The sequence below is a fragment of the Euprymna scolopes genome, chromosome 5 (assembly GCF_053919585.1).
Source record: "Euprymna scolopes isolate OS-2025 chromosome 5, ASM5391958v1, whole genome shotgun sequence".
Classification (NCBI taxonomy): Eukaryota; Metazoa; Mollusca; class Cephalopoda; order Sepiida; family Sepiolidae; genus Euprymna; species Euprymna scolopes.
The window spans coordinates 64,241,170-64,246,619 of record NC_136486.1 but is presented as its reverse complement, the minus strand read 5'-3'; positions in this window follow the sequence as shown (position 1 = coordinate 64,246,619).

Below are 5,450 nucleotides of genomic sequence, written 5' to 3'. Positions count from 1 at the left end.
CCCATAGTCCTGAGTCTAGTTTTCCACGTCTAATAAGGGTTTCTACTTATCTGCTTAAGCTAATCTGAAATTGGTTTGGAACAATATTTCTCCCAACCTCCAGATAATCTTACTATATTAGTGCATCCATTATACAATTATTTCTGTCATACCGGATCAATGAACTTTGTGAATGCGTTCCTCAAGAAAAGTGAACATGGTTAGACTGTGAGGAAAATTTTATTTCCTTGATGATTGATTCTATTATACTGTCGGCCATGCACAGGTCGGTAATTATTCATGCCTTAAATGAAAAACAGCTTCAGGTCTAAATCAAGATATGTTATCTTATTTAGATACCCAAGTTTGTTCGTTCCAGGCGTAGTTAGCATTTTCGCTACTACTTGTTATACTTCGATTTAACTGCGTGTATAAGGCCCACCACTGATAAAATGTTGAATAATGCTTACTTGAGCGAAATTGACATCTGTTACGATTTAATTCCCTAGCTTCTCCTATTAGTTTTGACAACGCTCGTTATGTTCATTAAATTTACGCTGAATCGTATGCTGCTGCTGCTGCTCGTATATTTACAGTAACCTGTCAAGGTATTCTTATAGCACCTCGGCATAGCTGTGTGATTAAATACCCACAAAGTATACTATAAATAGAAATGAATTTAGAGTAATCTAATTGTAAGTAATAAACAGGTCTTATGTTATGTTAGATTGATAAATATTTAATCAGAGCAAGCATACTTTATATAAAAAAAGAATAACATTTCATGGATTGGTTCTTAATTTATTCTTATACTAAATATGGAGTTATATATAGTCGTTTTCCTATAGCCTTGCTAATATGTACCTAATCATACATATGCAAAAGTTTGATGCAATTTGTTGATTGTTCCACAACGAACCCTCATTTCTATGTTATTAGCCCTGTACCTATATAGTAATCTATCTCTTAACAAGTTTATATATAAAACTCACATTTTAATGTATATCATTTAACCAATATATATATATATATATATATATATATATATATATATATATATATATATGTATGTGTGTATGTGTGTGTATGTGTGTGTGTGTGTATAGAAATATTTGAGGGGATTAAAGAATAATGTAAACTCTTTAAAGCTAGCCGTATCAATATATACGGAGCTCCACAACTAGGTGGAGGTAAATATATGACAAAAATTGTAAACAGGACAAAGCAGTATATTCAATAGATAGCTTTGTTCGTCTATTCAGTATGAAAGACATCAATGGGAAGAGGTGTTGTATGTAAACTAGCCCCCTATTCCCTCTTCTAATGAGAAGATTAAGTCTTAGAAATGCGTAGGTATGTAAAGCATGTATAACACATTTTCCTACTTTTTTTCTCATTGAACTGATGGATAAATCTATATATAACAATCTATGCATTTGTATTGTCTACAGTTATCTTCATATATATATATATATATATATATATATATATATAAATATATATATATATATATATATTTAGTAGAAATAGTAATTAATAAAAACTGGAGAAAGTGCTCAATACTGTTGTAGAGCAAATATGCGTTTTATTTTTTATTACCGTATCTTTCTGTTAAGTTACACTATTGTTTCAGCTACACGGCCGTTTTTTTTGCCGTCTGTAGCTTCCTCAGACTTTTACAGAAATGTTCGTTATGATGGAATTGAAGCGTGAATTATGTCAGGGGAGGGGTGCGAGAAGAGCGGAAAAAAGAGGAAGGGGAACAAGGGGGAAAGGTGGGAGTGGGTGATTGGTATGTCGGTAATGTTTTAGTTTTGGAGTTTAAGGACCTTTTGGGAAAGGGGCTGGGAAGTTCATTTCTGGCGTGGCTGAGGGCATAGGGATGCATAGAGGGGGAAGAGGGATATATGGGGTAGAAGGAGGGGGTTACTTTAAAGTTCGAGTGTTAATGTTAAAGTTTTTGGCGTCTCGTTGGTGAGATGATTTCTTGATAAATATGTCTTAACCTGTTGCGTTTTCGCTTAGGTTCGCAGGCGGGGGGGCATGATTCGTTTTTTTATTTGCGTTTTATTTGTTGTTAATAGTTCGGAGAGGGTTAGCTATATATATATATATATATATGTATATATATATATGTATTTATATATATATATGTATATATATATATATATATATATATATATATATATATATATATATATATATATATACAGTGCTGTTCAAAAGAAAATCTGCACTTGTCATTTTTCGAAAACAGTAAATTTAAGCTAAACTGAATGTGGCTGTTTAAATAACCTATATCTGATTTGATTTGCATTTTATTCCTTTATAATTTTACCTTTCTATATTTGACTTTTAATGGAAATATCCTAGTGTTCAGAACAATTAAAAAAAAATATTGTAATGTAAACAATTAGGTAGACCTAATGGTACATGTACATATTCGATATACATTATGTGATTAGATAAAGTAGTATTAATATTTGGAGTTATGACACATTAAATATTTGATAACGATGATTATATTTCAAGCAATTTAATTTGTATTTAATTTTGTCCTTTCTGAATTTTTGAGATGAGGAGTGGGTATTTATTCATCGGACTACTGTTCTCATCTTGAGTGTAATTTTCACAACGTTTTGGTCGATATAACCTCCGCCCTTCCTCAGGTGTATCTTGTCGAACTTGGGCATGTTCCTGTCGAACTCGGGAGTTTGAACGGAATTTCGAGCCGAACCTTTATTTACTTCACGGGGGTAGCGTGCTCTTGTCCGTCAGCCATGACTGGAAAGATTTCCTAAGTAGTTCGCAAATGTATATTTCGGTCCCCCACACCGAGGATTGGACCTTCAATCTTCAGGAGAATTTTAATTTTGTCCATCGTAAAGATTAATAAAATGAATATAAATCTAGCAGAGTCGACGGATACCTGAACACTCTTTCTTTATAGCTTATGCGGTATGTACAAAAATAAGACATACATTTATTTTTATAGCAAAGCTCTCCTAAATATTAAACTTATAATTCTTCCTGTTAATTAACAAGTCATGAAATTTTCGCGTGTTTGGTAGAATATCAGCAATGGTTCAACTAAGTTATTTTTTCTGGCCTGAATGAGCGATTATGTGATAAAATGTCCAATTAACAAATTGATTAATTGCTGTGTTCTTATATAGAGATAGATAGATACGACAATAAATGGAATGAGATTTAATGAATAGAATCCAATTGAAACAAACAAACAAAAAACAAACAAAACAATCATACTTTTATCATTGTCAAACTATTCCAACGCCAATGAGATGAGGTATGATAAAATAAGATGTAGTTTTAATAATACTTGAATGTCTCAAAGCAATATTTTTGTTTCCACTAATTAAATAATTGTTTTTTCTTTTACTCTTACTTATAAAATTGCTTTGTAAATATATTTAATGTAATTATTAGAAATTAGTGTGCGTTACTAGTTTACTATTCTTTTACGCTACTTGGAAACAGCTAATTTTTACATTGTATAACGAAAATCTGGGCTAGAAAATAAAACTGCTAAACAGTTACTTGCAAAGAGGATATTTAAGTGAAATTCATTATTAGTATCAATCGGCGGAAAAATTTATTCATTTTCCTATACACTTACACATAGGTTGGTTGGTTGGTTGTTTTTGTTTTACGGCATATCAACCCTTTTCGAGTTATTTAATGCTTAATCCAAAGATTTTGAGGACATTTTTTTTTTTAATAGAATATATTTGTTGTTTTCACGTCGGTTTCTATTTAACCCATAGTTGGGACCCTAACAGGTACTACCACTCCGGGTCATCAAATGGTAATCAAAGGAGGGCTCCACACTCCCCAAAGCCCACAAGCTGGGGCCTCACCTCTGGATATAGTTTAAGGTCATATCCAGGGCCCTTACACATAGGAGAATTATAAATGTCAATCATATGTATACATAAGTGTCAGATATGCACTTTGCTACTTGTCATAGTAAGAGCAAATCACTCAAACCGGTCTAATTCCCATATGATTTGACTCTTGTACATTCGAAGACATCAGTTGTAACATAATACTGGCAAACACGACTTCGTTATCCACTCATGTTTATATTACAAACCGCATACATATACATATCGTCGTGTTTGCCATTCCCTGGAATGCTGTGTTTCCCACAACTCTGTTTATATTCTATATAATGAAGCACTTATTTGTATTAACGTATTTCAGATAAATGCCGTAGTTTATATATTTCCTTCCCCCTTCAACACTAAATTTTTACTGTATGCAACGGATGCTAATTTTCATATCTTCCCCTGTCCCCAGCAATATAATAATTTGCCACACATTTGTTTTGAATCATTCATGAGTCCGCTCTTAGCAATATAAAGAGAAACATATTGATTCCTAGGAAATACTGTTTTCTTTCTCAATTCTTTTGTTTAACTCTACAATGCAGCACAATTTATACAAGCTTTACGAGATATCAATTATTTTTTTTTACTACACACACTAACGTTTGTTTTATATTCCGGTAACTACGAGTTTCATTTATCTTCGTTATTTCTTAAGTCTAATACCATAGAATTACACGCATCTTTGTTATTTCGATAAAATGTTTTTTCCGATACATATATCTAAAATCAATATAAGAATCACATAAATACGTCATGAAAACTCTACATCTATATCACGTCCTACTTTTGCGAAAATGTAAACCGTTATTCCCCGAAAAATTAAAAATGCCATGCCAGTGCTAAGTGTCCATATTATATTAGGTTAAGCGCACCTATCTAAATAATAATATTTTTTAATAGACTAACCAAAGTTTTAATTCTGAATTTGTATTTTTTATGCTGACTTGCGTTTGTTACACATGTAGATGCCGGCGGTTGCTCGTAGTAATCATTCTCAGCTCAATAAAATTGCGGGCATTGATGGCAGTGGCCAAAATGAAAGCATATGGATTCTACTAACTTGCATTGTCTGGGAGTAGCAGCTAGATGAACCATTGACTGTCATAATTGCCAATTATATTTGTTTAAGGGCGGTAACTTGCCTGTACAACAGTCACAGTCTATGCATAGCTGTTTGTATCGATCATTGTAATCCATTCGCGTGCACTGTCATCGAGTGGCAATTATGACCTTTATCTGCGTCAACTGGGGGAATTACATTGTTTGGTGGTTACCTTTAGTTATTAGCTCTGGCGGGTCATGGTAGTACAACTAATTATTTCTTTATTTACTTACTTATTATTTATTACTATTTATTTACAAATAATGCATAAATAAACATGCTGGATCGCATTTATGCTCTAACCATTTTACACATAGATGTATTATGCAGAATACGGACCAGACTAACGTTATTATCTATTGGCCCAGGGACCCAATTATCTATTAAGTAAAGAATACCTACCGTATACAATATAAGTACTGTACGTATAATATGGCACGGTCCGTATTCTTTATATT